Source organism: Puma concolor, chromosome D1 (assembly GCF_028749965.1).
Source record: "Puma concolor isolate L17-30 chromosome D1, mPumCon1.1.hap2, whole genome shotgun sequence".
Taxonomy (NCBI): domain Eukaryota; kingdom Metazoa; phylum Chordata; class Mammalia; order Carnivora; family Felidae; genus Puma; species Puma concolor.
Window position 1 is genome coordinate 61,187,646 of NC_141676.1, and position 19,636 is coordinate 61,207,281.

General features: G+C 36.4%; 1 protein-coding gene across 4 annotated transcripts in view; it reads right to left on the reverse strand.

Annotated features, from left to right (window-relative positions):
* GDPD4 (glycerophosphodiester phosphodiesterase domain containing 4) overlaps positions 1-19,636 on the reverse strand; it is a 179,749-nt gene that overhangs the window by 50,214 nt on the left and 109,899 nt on the right. The window lies entirely within an intron of this gene.

The following is a 19,636-nucleotide window of genomic DNA, read 5'->3' on the forward strand; positions in this document are numbered from 1 at the left end:
TTAGTCTTCTTTACTTGACTATAATCAAATTAAAAGTAGAGACTGTGTATTATTCATTTTTGTATATCCATTACTTAGCATAATACCTGCCTTCATAAATGGTAAATGAAGGACTGAAGAAATAAATTTAAATATTATTTAAATTTCAAATGTAAAAAAATTTTACAAGTCTTAAGTAGAGGGAATGAAACCAAATGTTTCCCAATACACAAAATATCAGCAGATACTTGTGCATTCTTTATAGAGAAAAGAAGAAAATAAGTATTGGAATACCTAGCAATTCTGGTCAAGTTGTCATTTTCAGGGATTTAAATTTCTCACAAAATACACCATGTAAATGGCTTCAAGAACTGTTTTAATTTTTTTAAATATAATTTACCATCAAGTCAGCTAAATTGGCAGAATAAATAAAAACATATGATCCAACTATATGCTGTCTTCAAGAAACTCATTTTAGACCCAAAGATACAGATAGATTGCAAATGAAAGAAGAGAAAAAAGATATTCTGTGAAAATAGTAACCCAAATCAGCAGAGGTGGCTATACTGACATTAGACAATATAGGCTTTATATCAAAAAAGGTAATAAGAGACAAAGAAAGACACTATATATTAATAAAAGGTTCAATACAGTAAGAAAATATAACAATTATAAACATTTACACACCAAATGACAGGCCAGGAAAAGGTACAGAGCAAAACCTGATAGAACTGAAGGGAGAAACAGACCAATTTGCAGTAATAATTGGACACTTCAATACCCTACTCTCAATAATGGAACGAACAACCAGATCAAAGATAAGTAAGGAAATAGATGACTTAACACAAGAAACTAACTATACAGAATACAGACATATACAGAATACTTAACAATAATAGCATACACATTATTCTCAAGTGCACATAGGACATTTTGCAGGATAGGTCATATGTTAGGCCACAGATTAAGTCTCAATACATTTAAAAAGACAGATACCATACAAATTATCCTTTCCAACCACAAGCGGATGAAGCTAGAAGTCTGTAACACAAAACTGGAAAATTTACACATTCATGAAAAATTATACCACACACTTTTAAACAATCAATGCATCAAAAAATCACAAGGGAAATTAGAAAATACTTATAAATGAATGGAAATGAAAACATAACATACCAAAATTCATAGGATGAAGCAAAAGCGGTACAAGGGAGAAATTTATAGCTATAAATGCTTATATTAAAAAAATAAAAATCTTAAATCAACAACCTATCTTTATATCTCAGAGAATTAAAAAAAGAACAAATTGACCCAACATAGCAAAAGAAAGAAAATAATAAAGATCACAGCTGATGTAAATTAGAGAAAAGAAAACCTATAGGGAAAAATCAATGAAACCAAAAGTTACTTCCTTGAATAGGATCAACAAAATTACATTCAGTTAGATGAACTAATAAAAAAGACTCAAAGTACTGAAATCAGAAATGAAACTAGGGATATTACTACCAATTTGATAGAAATAAAAAAAAATAAGAGAGTACTATGAACTTTTTACCCCCAACAAATTTGGTAACATAGATGAAATGGACAAATTCCTAAAAACACAGAACCTACCAAGACTGAATCATGAAGAATGAAAAAATGTGAATATATCTATAATGAGTAAGGAGACTGAATCATTAGCCAAAAATATCCCAAAATAAAGTCCTAGACCCAATGACTTCACTGGTGAATTCCACCAAACATTTAAAGAACTGTGAAGAGTGAAAGTTCGACTTCTTTCTTGACAATTTTGATGCTTTTTATTTATTTTTGTTGTCTAACTGCTTAGGCTAGTACTTTGAACACTACTTTGAACAACAGTGGTGAGAGTGGATATCCCTGTCGTGTTCCTGATCTTAGGGGGAAAGCTCTCAGTTTTTCCCCATTGAGGGTGATAGTGGTGGGTCTTTCATACATGGTCTTTATGATGTTGAGGTATGTTCCTTCCATCCCTACTTTCTTGAGGGTTTTTATCAAGAAAGGATGCTCTATTTTGTCAAATGCTTTTTCTGCATCTATTGAGTGGATCATGCGGTCCTTATCCTTTCTTTTATTAATGTGATGACTCACAATGATTGATTTGTGGATATTAAACCAGCCCGGCATCCCAGGAATAAATCCCACATGATCATGCGTTCTCCTTTTTAGTGGGGTCTTTGGTTTTAGAATCAAGGTAATGCTGGCCTCATAGAATGTGTTTGAAACTTTTCCTTCCGTTTCTATTTTTTGGAACAGCTTCAAAAGAATAAGTATTAACTCTTCTTTAAATGTTTGGTAAATACTCCTGGAAAGCCACCTGGCCCTGGACTTCTTTCTTGGTTATGGGTCTTTTCAAATTTTAGATTTCTTCCTGTTTCAGTTTTGGTAGTTTATATGTTTCTAGGAATTTGTCCATTTCTTCCAGATGGCCCAATTTGTTGGTATAAGTTGTTCATAATATTCTCTTATTATCCTTTGTATTTCTGAGATGCTGGTTGTGATCTCTCCTCTTTCATTTGTGATTTATTTAGTTTGGTCCTTTCCTTTTCTTTGTGATAAATCTGGCTAGGGGTTTATCAGTTTTGTTAATTCTTTCTAAGAACCAGCTCCTGGTTTGTTGATCTGTTCTGGTTTTTTTATTTTGATATCATTAATTTCTTCTCTAATCTTTATTATTTCCTTTCTTCTGCTGATTTTGGGCTTTATTTGCTGTTCTTTTTCTGGCTTCTTTAGGTGTAAGGTTAGGTTGAGTATTTGAGACACTTCTTCCTTCTTTAGGAAGGCCTGGATTGGTATATACTTTCCTCTTATGACTACCTTTGCTGCATCCCAGAGGTTTTGGACTGTAATGTTTTCATTTCCATTGGCTTCCATGTACTTTTTAATTTCCTCTTTAATTTCTTGGTCAAGTCATTCATTCTTTACTAGAATGTTCTTTAATCTGGAAGTATTCTTGGTCTTTCCAGATTTTTCTTGTGGTTGATTTCAAGTTTCATAGCATTGTGTTCTGAAAATATGCCTGGTATGATATCAATCTTTTTGTACTTCTTGAGGGCTAATTTATGACGTAGTATGTGATCTATTCTGTAGAATGTTCCATGTGCACTCCAAAAGAATGTGTATTCTACTGCTTTAAGATGGAATGTTATGAATTTATCTGTTAAGTCCATTTGGTCCCGTGTGTCATTCAAAACCATAATTTCCTTGTTGATTTTTTGCTTATATGATCTGCCCATTACTGTAAATGGGGTGTTAAAGTCCCCTACTATTATGGCATTATTATCAATGAATTTCTTTATGTTTATGCTTAATTGATGTATACATTTGGGTTCTTTCAAGTTGGGGGAATAAATATTTACAATTGTTAGCTCTTCTTGATGGACAGACCCCTTAATTATGACATAATTCCCTTCTTTATCACTTGTTACACTTCATCTTTGTCTTAAAATCTAGTTTGTCTGATATAAGTATAGCTACTCTGGCTTTTTTTTTTTTTTAGGTTTATTTTTATTTATTTTGAGAGAGAGAGAGAGAGAGCAAGCAGGAGAGGGGTACAGAGGGAGAAAGAATCCCAAGCAGGCTCCATGCTATCAGCACAGAGCCTGATGCGGGGCTCAAATTCATAAAACATGAGACCCTGACGTGAGCTGAAACCAAGTTTCAGCCACTTAACCAACTGAGCCACCCAGGTGCCCCATCTTTTGACATCCATTAACATGATAGTTCTCCATCCCCTCACTTTCAATCTGCAGGTCTCTTTAGGTCTAAAATGAGTCTCTTGTAGGCAGCATATCGATGAGTCTTGTTTTTTTATCTATTCTGAAACCCTATGTCTTTTAATTGGAGCATTTAGGCCATTTACAATTAGAGTGATTATGGAAAGATATTGTGTTGCCTGTAGAGTTGGTGTTTCTGATAATGTTCTCTAGTCCTTTCTAGTCTTTGTTACTTTTGGTCTTCTTTGTTTTATTTTTATTTTTCTCCAGAGTCCCCCTTACAATATCTTGCAGGGCTGATTTAGTGGTCACAAACTCTTGTTAGTTTTTGTTATCTAGGAAATTCTTTATCTCTCCTTCTATTTTGAATGACAGCCTTGCTGGATAAAGAATTTTTGGCTGCATATTTTTCCCATTCAGCATATTGAATATATCTTGCCACTCATTTTTGGCCTGCCAACTTTCTGTGGACAGATATGCTGCAAACCTGATCTATCTTCCCTTGTAAGTTAAGGACTTTTTTCCCTTGTTGCTTTCAGGATTCTTTCCTTGTATGTGTATTTTGTGAATTTGACTATGGTGACTTGGTGATGGTCAGCTTTTGTTGAATCTAATGGGAGTTCTCTGTGCTTCTTGAATTTTGATGTCTGTGTCCTTCCCCAGATTAAGAAAGTTTTCAGCTATAATTTGGTCACATAAATGGTCCCTTTTTCTTTCTCTTCATCTTCTGGGACTCCTATACTCGAATTTCATTCCTTTTTAATAAGTCACATGGCATTCTATGTGGAAGACCCAAAATACTCCACCAAAAAACTACTAGAGCTGATATATGAATTCAGCAAAGTCACAGGATATAAAATCAATGTACAGAAATCGGTTGCATTTCTATATACCAATAATGAAGCAACAGAAAGAGATATCAAGGAATCTATCCCATTTACAATTGCAAAAAAAAAAACCTATAACATAACTAGGAATAAACATAACCAAAGAGGTAAATGATCTGTATGCTGAAAACTATAGAAAGCTTATGAAAGAAATTGAAGAAGACACAAAGAAGTGGAAAAACATTCCATGCTCATGGATTAGAAGAAAAATATTGTTAAAATGCCAATGCTGCCCAAAGCAATCTACACATTCAATGCAATCCCTATCAAAATGCCACCAGCATTCTTCACAGAGCTAGAACAAACAATTCTAAAATTTGTATGGAACCAGAAAACATCCAGGATAGGCAAAGTAATGTTGAAAAAGAAAATCAAAACTAGAGGCATCACAATTCCGGAATTCAAGCTGTATTACAAAGCTGTAATCATCAAGACAGTATATAGGTACTAGTCCAAAAACAAACACATAGATCACTGGAATAGAATAGAGAACCTAGAAATGGACCCACAAATATATGGCCAACTAATGTTCAACAAAGCAGGAAAGAATATCCAGTGGAAAAAGACAATCTCTTCAGCAAATGGTGTTGGGAAAACTGGACAGCGAAATGCAGAAGAATGAACCTGGACCACTTTCTTACACCATACACAGAAATAAACTCAAAATGGATGAAAGACCTAAATGTAAGACAGGAAGCCATCAAAATCCTCAAGGAGAAAGCAGGCAAAAACCTCTTTGACCTGGGCCTCAGCAACTTCTTACTCAGCACATCTCCAGAGGCAAGGGAAATAAAAGCAAAAATTAACTACTGGAATCTCATCAAGATAAAAAGCTTCTGCACAGCCAAGGAAACAATCAACAAATAAAAGGCAACTGACAGAATGGGAGAAGTAGTTGCAAATGATGTATCAGATAAAGGGTTAGAAGCCAAAATATGTAAAGAACTTACCACACTCAACACCAAAAAAACAAATAATCCAGTGAAGAAATGAGCAAAAGACATGAAAAGACCCATTTCCAAAGAAGAGATACAGATGGCAAACAGACACATGAAAAGATGCTCAATATCACTCATCATCAGAGAAACACAAATCAATGAGATATGTAAAACCACAATGAGATACCACCTCACTCCTGTCAGAATGGCTAAAATTAACAACTCTAGATTTTTATCCAAAGGATACAGAAATGCTTATTCAAAGGGGCACAGGCATCCCAATATTTAGAGCAGCACTATCAACAATACAAAGTATGGAAAGAGCCCATATGTCCATCAACTGTTGAATAAATAAAGATATGGTATGTATACACACACACACACACACACACACACATACACAATGGACAATGGAATACTACTTGGCAATCAAAAGAATGAAATCTTGCCATTTGCAACATGGATAGAACAAGAATATATTATGCTAAAGGAAATAAGTCAGTCAGAGAAAGATAAATATATTATTTCACTCACATGAGGAATTTAAGAAACAAAGCAGATGAACGTGGGGGAAGGGAAGGAAAAATAAGATAAAAACAGAGAGGGAGGCAAACCATAAGAGACTCTTAAATACAGAGAACAAACTGAGAGTTGCTTGAGGGGTATTGGGCAGGGGGATGGGCTAAATGGGTGATAGGCATTAAAGAGGACACTTGTTGGGATGAACACGGGGTGTTATATGTAAGTGATGTATCACTAAATTCTACTCCTGAAACCATCATTACAATGTCCTTGGATTTAAATAAAATTTTACAAATATAATAATAATTTGAAAAAACATAAAGAGGAACTAATACCAACCCATTAAGAAGGCTACATCAAAAAACCAGAAAACACTGATATGGAGGATGTGGAGAAATTGGAACCCTTGTATAATGCCGGCATAGCTGTTCTGGAAACCAGTATGACCGTTCTTCAAAATATTAAAAATGGAATTATTTTTGAAATTTATTTATTTAAACTCAAGTTAGTAAAATGGCAAAAAGTAACAATAAAAAAGGAGAGATAAAATGTTTCTCAGATACACTAAAGTTACAGGAGTTCATCACAACTAAATCAGCTTTATAAGCAGCTTTGTAAGAAAGAGTTAAGGAGAATTCTTTAAGTAAAAAGAAAAGGCTATAATTAGAAAATTATGAAAGGAAAAAAATTCACAGTTAAGAGCAACCATAGATTAATCACTTATAAAGCCAGTAAAGAGGTTAAGTCACAAAAATGGTAAAACTAATCATATCTATAAAAATTAGTCAAAGGATACACAAAATAAAAAGATGTAAAATATGACATTATATGCATAAAATGTGGAGGGGAAGTAAAAATTAGTGCTTTTAGAATGTGCTCAAACTTAAGTGACCATAAACTTAATGTAGACTGCTACACACTGAAGATGTTATATATAAATTCAATGGTAACCACAAATTAAAAACCTGTAATATATACACAAAAATTAGAGAAAGGAATCCAAGCATGCCACCAAAGAAATCCATCAATGCATAGGGAAGAGAGCAAGGGAAGAAAACAAGAATAGATAAAACTACAAAGCAACCATGAAACAAATGTAAAATGGTAATAAGTACATATATATCAACAATTACTTTAAATGTAAGTAGACTAAGTGCTCCAATCAAAATACAAAAAGTGACAGAATGGCTAGAAAAAATAAGACCAATCTTATGCTGCCTACAAGAGACTCAGTTCAGGCCTGAAGACACATATAGACTGAAAGTGAAAGGATGGAAAAACTTACTCCATGCAAATGGAAGCAGGGAAAAAAAAAGGCCAGGGTAGCAATATTTATATCAGACAAAATGGACTTTAAAACACAGACTACAACAAGAGACACAGAAGGGCACTACATGATGATAATTAATCCAACAAGAGGATATAACAACTCTAAGTATCTATGCACACAACACCTTAGCACCTATTCAAATATTAGCAGTAATAAAGGGAGAAGATGACAGTAACACAATTATAGTAGGAGACTTTAACACTACTCTTAAAATCAATGGATAGATCACTCAGACAGAAAATCAACAAAGGAACACTGGCTTTGAAAGATACATTAGACCTAACAGATATATACAGAATATTCCATCCACAAATAGCAGAATACAGAATATTTTTTTTAATTGCAACAGGGAACATTCTCCGGAACAGATCATGTTAGTCCACAAAACAAGTATCAATAACTTTAGCAAGACTGGAATCACATCAAGCATCTTTTCCAAATACAACAGCATGAAACTTGAAATCAATTATAAGAAAACAAACTGGAAAAACCACAAATACATGGAGGCTAAACAACATGCTACTAAACAACCAATGGATCAACAAAGAAATCAAAGAGGAAATAAAATATACAAAAACACTGCAGCACCTGGGTGGCTCAGTTGGTTAAGCATCTGACTCTTGATCTCAGCTCAGGTCATGAACTCACAGGTTCGTGAGTTTGAGCCCGGCATCAGGCTCCACACTGGGAAACTACTTGGAATTCTCTTTCTCCTTCCCTCACTCTCTGCCCCTCACCTGCTTCCATTCTCTCTCTCTCCCTCCCTCCCTTCCTCTCTCTCTCTCTCACACACACACACTCACACACACACACACACACACACAAAACATACATACATATATATATGTGTGTGTATATATATACATATACATACTGGATGGCTCAGTTGGTGAAGCGTCTGACTTCGGCTCAGGCTGTGATCTTGTAGTTTGTGAGTTTGAGTCCCAGGTTGGTCTCTGTGCTGACAGCTAAGAGCCTGGAGCCTGCTTCAGATTCTGTGACTCCCTCTCTCTCTGCCACTCCCCCACTCACACTCTGTGTCTCTCAAAAAATAAACGTTTAAAAAAATTTATAAAAAAAATAAAGTGAACCACTTTCTTACTAAACCCTACACAAAAATAAACAAAATGAAATAAAGGCCTAAATGTGAGACCTGAAACCATAAACTCTTAGAATAAATCATAGGCATTAGGCCTTAGAAACAGGAAAAAAAACAAGCCTTAGAAGAGGAAAAAAAGCAAAAATTAACTATTGGGATTACATCAAAATGAAAAGCTTTTGCACAGCAAAGGAAACCATCAACAAAATGATAAGGCAACCTACTGAATGGAAGAAGATATTTGCAAATGATATATCCAATAAGGGATTAATATCAAAACCTACAAATATCTTATAAACTTAACACCCAAAAGCAATCTGATTTTTAAAACTGACAAAGAATCTGAATAGACATTTTTCCAAAGAAGACATACAAAAAGATGCTCAATCTCATTCATCATTAGAGAAAGGCAAATCAAAATCACAATGAGATATCACCTTACACCTGTCAGAATGGCTGGTAATAAAAAGGCAAGAAATAATAAGGGCTGGTGAAGAAACCCCTGTGCACTGTTGGTGGGAATGTAAATTAGTACAGCCACTGTAGAAAAGAGGATGGGTGTTCCTCAAAAAATTAAAAATATAAATACCATAAGACCCAGTAATTCCACAACTAGATATTTACCCAAGAAGAACAAAAATGATCTCAAAAAGATATATGCACCCCTACGTTTATTGGAGATTTACAAAAACCAAGATATGGAAGCAGCTCAAGTGCCCATCAAAAGATGAATGGATAAAGATGTGGTATATTTATACACAATGAAACATTACTCAGCCATAAAATAGAATGAGATCTTGCCATCTGTGATAACATAGATGGACCTAGAAAGTATTATGCTAAATGAAATAAGTCAGACACAAAAGGACAAATACCATATGATTTCAATTATATGTGGAGTCTTAAAAACAAAGTAAATGAATAACCAAACAAATAAGCAAATGCAATAACAGACCCATAAATATAGAGAACAAACTAATGGTTTCCAGGGGGGAATAACAGCCATAGGGATAAAAGATACAGCATAGGGAATATAGCCAATGGTACTGTAAGAGCCTTATATGGTGACAGATGGTAGCTACACTTGTGGTAGGCATAGCATAAAGTATAGAGTTGTGGCATCACTATGTTGTACACATGAAACCAATGTAATGTTGTGTGTCAATTATAATGCAATAAAAAAGAAATGTTTAAAAAAAGTAAATTATGAGAGCAGATGTATACTATTTATTCTATGCTTTAAGATTTGAAAAACTGAAGTATGCTTTTATTAGAGTATTACGCACCACAATATAATTACTATTTTAAACTCCAAATCTAATTCCACCTTTATATTATGTTTGTAAGAAGGCTTATGCTCCTGTTGTCATATCTAAAACTCAAACATAAAGTTTCTATAAATAAAAAAAATAAAGAAGAGCAAATTAAACTAAGGTAAGTAGAAGAAGAAAAAAACAAAGTATAGAAATCAATGAAATGGGAAAGTAAATGTGCTAACAAAGCCATAATTGGGTGTTTTGAAATGGTTAATAAAATTCATTAACTCCCAGCAAGACTGACCAAGGAAAAGAGGGAAAATAAGAATTTCTACTAGCAAAATGTAATCTGATTTTTAAAATGTGATTATGTGTGATAAAGGAATAGTACCTAAAATCTAGAAAAAACTTAGCAACTCAACACCCAAAAAACAAGTAATCCAGTGAAGAAATGGGCAGAAGACATGAAGAGACATTTTTCCAAAGAAGACATTCAGATGGCTAACAGACACATGAGAAGATGCTCAACGTCACTCATCATCAGAGAAACACAAATCAAAATCACAATGAGATACCACCTCACATGTGTCAGAATGGCTAAAATTAACAACTCAGGAAACAATAGATGATGTTGAGGATGCAGAGAAGGAGAACCCTTTTGAACTGGTGGTGGGAATGCAAACTGGTGCAGCCACTCTGGAAAACAGTATGGAGGTTTCCCAAAAAGTCAAAAATAGAACAACTCTATGATTCAGTAACTCCACTACTAGGTATTTACCCAAAGGATACAAAAATACAGCTTCAAAGGGGTAAATGCACCCTGATGTTTACAGCAGTATTATCAACAACAGCCAAACTATGGAAGGAGCCCAAGTGCCCAACAACAGATGAATGGATAAAGAAGATGTCGTATATACATATACATATGTATAGGTACACACACACACACGTACAATGGAATGTCACTCAACTATCAAAAAGAATGAAATCTTGCTATCTGCAATAATGTGGATGGAGCTAGAGTATTATGCTGAGTGAAGTCAGTCAGAGAAAGACAAAGACCATATGATTTCAAACTCATATGTGGAATTTAAGAAACAAAACAGACAAACATAGAGGAAGGAGGAAAAAAAGAGAAGGAAGCAAACCATAAGAGAGTCTTAACTATAGAGAACAAATGGAGGGTTGCTGGAGGAGGTAGAGGGAGGGATGGGCTAAATAGGTGATAGGTATTAAGGAGGGCACGTGGCATGGTAAGCACTGGGTGTTGTATGTAAGTGATGAATCACTAAATTCTACCCCTGAAACCAATATTACCCTACGTTAACTAACTAGAATTTAAATAAAACTTGAAGCCCAAAAAAAAGAAAAAGAAAAAAAATGTATTGAATTAGAGATGAATGCACTAAATGCCACTGAACTGTTCATTTTAAAATAGTTAATTTTATGTTATGCAGGTTTCACCTCAATAAATTAGTACTTACAGTTAAAATTTTAAAACACTATAAAATTTCCACATCAGAAATAAAGCAGAGGGCACTTCTATATTCATATAATTTTTATTAAAATAACATATTTAAAGCATTCTTGGTCTAAGTGGCAAGGTCACAATGTCTTGTGACAGTGGTCAGATAGAGTACGAAGTGAGCATAATCACAGAGAATGTATTAGAAATGTGACTGTAATTACAAATATCCTTGTCATAAACACTACACAAATTAGTGAAGGTACAACTACTTAATTTCTTAAAATGCAGTGGTCCTTGAGGAGAATTACTTGGAATAATGTACAACTCATGAATTTATCACAATCACCTTTGCGTACAGCTACATGGAAAAACCCTTATTGTCTTTAATATATGGTTTCCTTACAGAAAAGGATGGTGCCTTCTGACTTTTCCCATAAAACTAGCATGGTGCACTGGTACATATTATTACTCAGGAAATATTTGTTGAGCTAAATTAAACTGCTTCACTTTGTAACAAGACTCAGGGTATGATTCCTCTCAAATCTGATGCCATTTGAAATTATGCCCACATAACTATAGCCAAGGAATAACTTTAAAGCCCTAAGGTCAAAGAACTCTGGAGTCTGTGACACCTATATTTAAATCTCAGGTTGGTCCCCTACTGATCAAGTACATTAATTTTGGTGAATTACGTAGCCTGCCTGAACTTTGCCTTTTTGGGGGCAAGTTTCCTCATTTGCAAAATGGGGATGATGATAATTTCCAGGGCATGGCAGGTAAGGATGGTGATGGTAAAAGAAGCAGCTAACACTTAATTGTGTTCTTACATTTGCCTAGCATTTTGCATGTACATAATATGAAGAATAATTTCCTCTAATCATTAAACCAGTCCATCAGGGTATTATTATTTTTTTCTTTAGGTTATTGCTATTCGGAGCTGTCAGCACAGAGCTTGATGCAGGGCTCCAACTCATGAACTGCAAAATCATGACCTGAGCCAAAGTTGGACACAACCAACTGAGCCACCCAAGCAGCCCAGTTATTGCTATTCTTATTTACAAATGAGAAAATGGATGATTAGAAATCTGTCCAAAGTCATATGTGTGTGTAGCTGGTGGGTAGGCCAGGATTTGAAAAAGAGCCTATGGTCTAACAACCACAGAACTTGACACATAATAAAGGCTCAATAAATGGAAGCTATTATAATTATTTTTTTAACTACTACATCAATCTAAATTATGATTAGGAGGGGCACCTGGGTGGCTCAGTCGGTTAGCTGATTTCAGCTCAGGTCATGATCTCATGGTTGTGAGATTGAGCCCCATGGTGGACTCGGTCCTGGGCATGGAGCCTACTTAAGATTCTCTCTCTTGGGAGAAGCCAAGATGGTGGAACAGCATGGAAGGGTTTTTTTTTTTGCATCTCGTGTCCATGAAATACTGCCAGATCAACACTCAACCATCCTATACACCTAGAAAACTCATTTGAGGATTAACACAACAATCTGCACAACATGAACCACAGAACTCAGCAGGTACACGGAGTGGAGAGGTGAACTTGGGGAGAAAGAAGCTGGGGAGGGCAGGGAGCTGTTTTTGCTTGCAGAGAGAAAATGGAGAAGGTGGGGAGGGGGGAGGATATGGAAAAGCACACCCCCCCACCAAAAGCAGCTGGAGAGAAGGTGGAAAAGTGGAAACAGCCACAGGGACTGAACTAAAAAGGGAAAAAGGAGAAAGAAGAGGGTTTAAATTCCACTAAGACTCTATAAACAGGGGGAGCACAGAGTCTGAAACTCCGTAGCTTGATACCTGGCAGTGCTCTGGTGGGAAGGGCAAATCCCCAGGAGCAGAGTGAAGTCCGATTGGTTCTTGGGCCACATGGGGAGAGGCAGTTCTCCTGCAGGGAGAACATTTGGTAGAGGCTGTGCGGACCCCCGACCAGCAAAGGTACCAGCAGACCTTGGAGAACAACCACATTCACTGGTGCTGGAACAAAGTCGCTAAGGGTGAACCCTGGTGCCAGATGTGTGTTATGTTTTTCCATAATTCCTGAAATACTGTTGCTACATGACTGTGTGAACTTTTTCTAGGGCAGGCTGGCACCAAGCCACAGTCTCTGGGCATTGGCAGCAGCATGGTCCTGCGAACATTCCTGGGTGCAGCCGGCACCCAGCCAATGCCTAGTGAGACCCTCTCCCAGAAAGTCTGAGTGGGACAAAGCCGCAGTCCCTCAGAAGTGAGGGGTTGGGAAACACAGCTGCATCTGAGATAAAACTCAGGAGGGAGGTGCTGCCTGGCAACCTGATGGCTTGGTCATGGACAGTATAAAAGTGGGGAGTGGACAGAAGCCAGAGACAAAGGACAGGTGCATGATTGCTGATCTGGGAGAAAAGGGTTTCGATACTAGAGACTGGGTAGCTGGGTGAAGCCATTTTCACCCCTCCCACACATGCGCATACACACCTATCAAGCACCACAACAATCCACCCCAGTAAGCTAAGCAGTGCCATCTAGTGGAGAATGGAGCCATTACACTACTGAGCCCCGCCCAACTGGGCCAACATAGCTCTTCAGGAACACAAGTCTCTCCACCTGCTTAGTTTACGGACTATAAATTGATTCACAGTCTGACTTCTAGAGAAAATGATGTAATTTCAATCACATTTTGGTCTGTTTGCTGGTCCATCTATTCAATTTTCTTTTTTCTCTTTTTCATTTCTTTTCTTTTTCTTGAATACAGAAAGAGAAAAAATTATTTTTACTTTCAATTTTTATTAAAAATATTTTTATTTTTTTCTACTATATTTTTTACTTTTTTGTAAATTCCTCAAATTCTATTTTACTTCCATCATTTCATTTTATTCTACTTCACTCAATTCATTTTTTCAAATTTTCAAACATTTTTCTTTTTTTTTCTTCCCCTTTTCCTCTAATCTATCAAGCTCCTTTGAACAACCAGACTAAAACACACCTAGGATCTGGCATCATTTATATGATTGTGTGTGTGTGTGTGTGTGTGTGTGTGTGTGCTGTTTTTAATTTTTTAATTTTAATTTTTTTTACCTTATGAATTCCTTTTCTCCCCTGAAAATGATGAAATGAAGGAATTTACCCCAAAAGAAACAGCAGGAAGAAACGATAGCCAGGGACTTAACACAGATATAAGCAAGATGTCTGAACCGGAATTTAGAATTATTGTAATAACAATACTAGCTGGGGTCTGAAAATAGACTAGAATCCCTCTCTGCAGAGACAAAAGAAGTAAAAGCTAGTCAGGATGAAATTTTAAAAAATGCTATATCTGAGCTGCAATCTCAAATGAATGCCACAGTGGCAAGGATGGATGAGGCAGAACAGCGAATCAGTGATACAGAGGACAAACTTGTGGAGAATAATGAAGCAAGAAAAAGGGAGGAAAATAAGGCAAAAGAGCATGATTTAAGAATTAGAGAAATCAGTGACTCATTAAAAAGGAACATCAGAATCATAGGGGTCCCAGAAGATGAAGAGAGAGAAAAAGGGGTAGAAGTGTTATGTGAGCAAATCATAGCAGAAAACTTTCCTGACCTGGGTAAAGACAAAGACAACAAAATCCAGGAAGCACAGAGGACTCCCATTAGATTCAACAAAAACCAACCATCAAAAAGGCATATCATAGTCAAAATCACAAAATACTCAGGCAAGGAAAGAATCATGAAAGCAGCAAGGAATAAAAAAGTCCTTATCCTAGAAGGGAAGACAGATCAGGTTTGCAGCAGACCTATCCACAGACACTTGGCAGGCCAGAAAGGAGTGGCAGGATATATTCAATGTGCTGGATCAGAAAAATATGCAGTCAAGAATTCTTTATCCAGCAAGACTATCATTCAAAATAGGAGAGATTAAAAATTTCCCAAACAAAAATTAAAGGAGTTTGTGACCACTAAACCAGCCCTGCAAGAAATTTTAAGGGGGACTCTCTGAGGGGAAAAAAGATGAAAAAAAAAAGAGAGAGAGAGAGAGACCAAAACCAACAAAGACTAGAAAGGACCAGAGAACAAACACCACCAGAAACTTCAACTCTACAAGAAACATAATGGCAATACATATCTTTCAGTACTCACTCTAAATGTCAATGGACTCAATCCTCCAAACAAAAGACATAGGGTAGCAGAATGGATAAGAAAACAAGATCCATCTATATGCTGTTTATAAGAGACCCACTTTAGACCTACAGACACCTTCATATTGAAAGTAAGGGGATGGAGAACCATTTATCATGCTAATGGTCAACAAAAGAAAGCTGGAGTAGCCATACTTATATCAGACAATGTAGACTTTATTTATTTATTTATTTATTTATTTATTTATTTTAACGTTTATTTACTTTTGAGACAGAGAGAGACAGAGCATGAATGGGGGAGGGTCAGAGAGAGAGAGGGAGACACAGAATCTGAAACAGGTTCCAGGCTCTGAGCTGTCAGCACAGAGCCCAATGCAGGGCTCGAACTCACAAACCGTGAGATCATGACCTGAGCCAAAGTCAGACACTTAACCAACTGAGCCACCCAGGCGCCCCAGACAATGTAGACTTTAAAATAAAGACTAATAAGAGATGAAGAAGGGCATTATATCATAATTAAGGGATCTATCCACTAAGAAGACCTAACAGTTGTAAACATTTATACTCCAAATGTGGAATATATAAATCAATTAACCACAACATAAAGAAACTCATTGATAATACTACCATAATAGTATGGGACTTCAACACCCCACTTACAACAATGGACAGATCATCTAAACAGAAAGTCAACAAAGGAAACAATGGCTTTGAATGACACACTGACCGGATGGACTTAACAGATATATTCAGAACATTCATCCTAAAGCAACAGAATATACATTCTTCTCCAGTGCACATGGAATGTTCTCCAGAATAGATCACATACTGGGACACAAATCAGCCCTCAACAAGTACAACAAGTACAAAAGATCGAGATTATACCGTGCATATTTTCAGACCACAACACCATGAAACCTGAAATCAACCATAAGAAACAATTTGGAAAGATAAAAAATACTTGGATACTAAAGAATATCCTACTGAAGAATGAATGGGCTAACCAAGAAGTTAAAGAGGAATTAAAAAGTACATGGAAGCCAATGAAAATGATAACACCACAGCCCAAACCTCTGGGACACAGCAACGGTGGTCATAAGAGGGAAGTATATAGAAATCCAGGCCTTCCTAAGGATGGAAGAAAGGTCTCAGATACACAACCTAACCTTACACGTTAAAGAGTTGGAAAAGGGACAGCAAATAAAACCCAAAGGCAGCAGAAGACAGGAAATAATAAAGATTGAGCAGAAATCAATGCTATCAAAACCAAAAGAAACAGTAGAACAGATCAATGAAACCAGAAGCTGGTTCTTTGAAAGCATTAAAAAAATTGATAAACCACTAGCCACTTTGATCAAAAAGAAAAGGGGAAAGGATCCAAATAAATAAAATCAAGAATGAAAGAGGAGAGATCACAACCAACACAGCAGAAATACAAACAATAATATCAGAATATTATAAGCAATTATATGCCAATAAAATGGGCAATCTGGGGCGCCTGGGTGGCGCAGTCGGTTAAGCGTCCGACTTCAGCCAGGTCACGATCTCGTGGTCCGTGAGTTCGAGCCCCGCGTCAGGCTCTGGGCTGATGGCTCGGAGCCTGGAGCCTGTTTCCGATGCTGTGTCTCCCTCTCTCTCTGCTCCTCCCCCGTTCATGCTCTGTTTCTCTCTGTCCCAAAAATAAATAAAAAACGTTGAAAAAAAAATTTAAAAAATGGGCAATCTGGAAGAAATGGACAAATTCCTAGAAACATACAAACTACCAAAACTGAAACAGGAACAAATGGAAAATATGAACAGACCAATAACCAGTAAAGAAATCTAATTCATAATCAAAAATCTCCCAAAAAACAAGAGTCCAGGGCCAGACGGCTTTCCAGAGAAATTCTACCAAACATTTAAGGAAGAATTAACACCTATTCTCTTGAAGCTGTCCCAAAAAACAGAAATGGAAGGAAAACTTCCAAACTCTTTCTATGCATCCAGCATTATCTTGATTCGAAAACCAGAGACCCCACTAAAAAGGAGAACTATAGACCAATTTCCCTGATAAACATAGATGTAAAAATCCTCAATAAGATATTAGCCAACCAGATCCAATAGTACATTAAAAAATTATTCACCATGACCAAGTGAGATTTTTACCTGGGATGCAGGGCTGGTTCAATATCTACAAAATAATCAATGTGATTCATCACATCAATAAAAGAAAGGACAAGAACCACATGATCCTCTCAATAGATACAGAGAAAGCATCTGACAAAATTCAGCATCCTTTCTTGATAAAAACCCTCAGGAAAGTAGGGTAGAAGGATCATACCTTGAGATCATAAAAGCCATTCGTATGAAAGACCCACGCTAATATCATCCTCAATGGGGAAAAACTGAGAGCTTTCCTCCTAAGGTAAGGAACAAGACAGGGATGTCCACTCTTGCCACTGTTATTCAACATAGTATTGGAAGTCTTAGCCTCAGCAATCAGAAAACACAAAGAAATAAAAGGCATCCAAATCAGCCAGGAGAGGTCAACCTTTCACTCTTTGCAGATGACACGATACTCTCTATGGAAAACCCAAAAGATTCTACCAAAAAACTGCTAGAACTGATTGATGAATTCAGCAAAGTTGCAGGATATAAAACAAATGCACAGAAATCTGTTGCATTCCTATACACCAATAATGAGGCAACAGAAAGAGAAATCAAGGAATCGATCCCACTGACAATTGCACCAAAACCCATAAAATACCTAGGAATAAATCTAACCAAAGAGGTGAAAAATCTATATGCTGAAAACTACAGAAAGCTTATGAAAGAAATTGAAGCCACAAAAAAATGGAAAAAGATTCCATGCCCCTGGATAGGAAGAACAAATATTGCTAAAATGTCAATCTACATACTCAAATGCAATCTACATACTCAATGCAATACCTATCAAAATAACACGAGCATTCTTCACAGAGCTAGAACAAACAATTCTAAAATTTGTATGGAACCAGAAAAGACCCTGAATAGCCAAAGAAATGTTGAAAAAGAAAACCAAAGCAGGAGGCATCACAATCCCGTACTTCAAATTGTATTACAAAGCTGTACTCATCAAGATAGTATGGTACTGTCACAAACAGACACTCAGATCAACAGAACAGAATACAGAACCCAGAAATGGACCCACAAACTTATGGGCAACTAATCTTTGACAAAGCAGGAAAGAATATCCAATGAAGTAAAGACAGTCTCTTCAGCAAGTGGTGCTGGGAAAACTGGACAGCGACATGTAGAAAAATGAACCCGGACCACTTTCTTACACCATACACAAAAATAAACTAAAAATGGATGAAAGACCTATATGTAAGACAGGAAGCCATCGAAATCCTTGAGGAGAAACAGGCAAAAACCTCTCTGACCTTGGCCACAGCAACTTCTTACTCAACACGTCTCCAGAGGCAAGGGAAACAAAAGCAAAAATGAACTATTGGGACTTAATCAAAATAAAAAGCTTCTACACAGCAAAAAGAACAATCAGCAAAACTTAAAGGCAACCAATGGAATGGGAGAAAATATTTGCAAACAACATATCAGATAAAGGGTTAGTATCCAAAATCTATAAGAACTTATCAAACTCAACCCCCAAAAAACAAAGAATCCAGTGAAGAAATGGGCCAAAGACATGAATAGACACTTCTCCAAAGAAGACATCCAGATGGCCAACTCACACATGAGAAAATGTTCCACATCACTCATCATCAGGGAAATACAAATAAAAACCACAATGAGATACCACCTTACACCTGTCAGAATATCTAACATTAACAACTCAGGCAACAACAGATGTTGGTGACGATGCAGAGGCAGAGGATCTCTTTTGCATCATTGGTGGGAATGCAAGCTGGTGCAGCCACTCCGGAAAACAGTATGGAGGTTCCTCAAAAATTAAAAATAGAAGTACCCTATGACCCAGCAATTGCACTACTGGGCATCTATCCAAGGGATAGAGGTGTGCTGTTTCGAAGGGGCACATGCACCCCCATGTTCATAGCAGAGCTATCAACAATAGCCAAAGTATGGAAAGAGCCCAAATGTCCATCAATGGATGAATGGATAAAGGAAACGTGGTGTATATATATACAATGGAGGTTTTACTCGGAAATCAAAAAGAATGAATCTTGCCATTCACAACTAAGTGGATGGAACTGGAGGGTATTATGCTAAGTGAAATTAGTCAGAGAAAGACAAATATCATATGACTTCACTCATATGAGGAATTTAAGATACAAAACAGATGAACATAAGGGAAGGAAAGCAAAAATAATAAAAAAACAGGG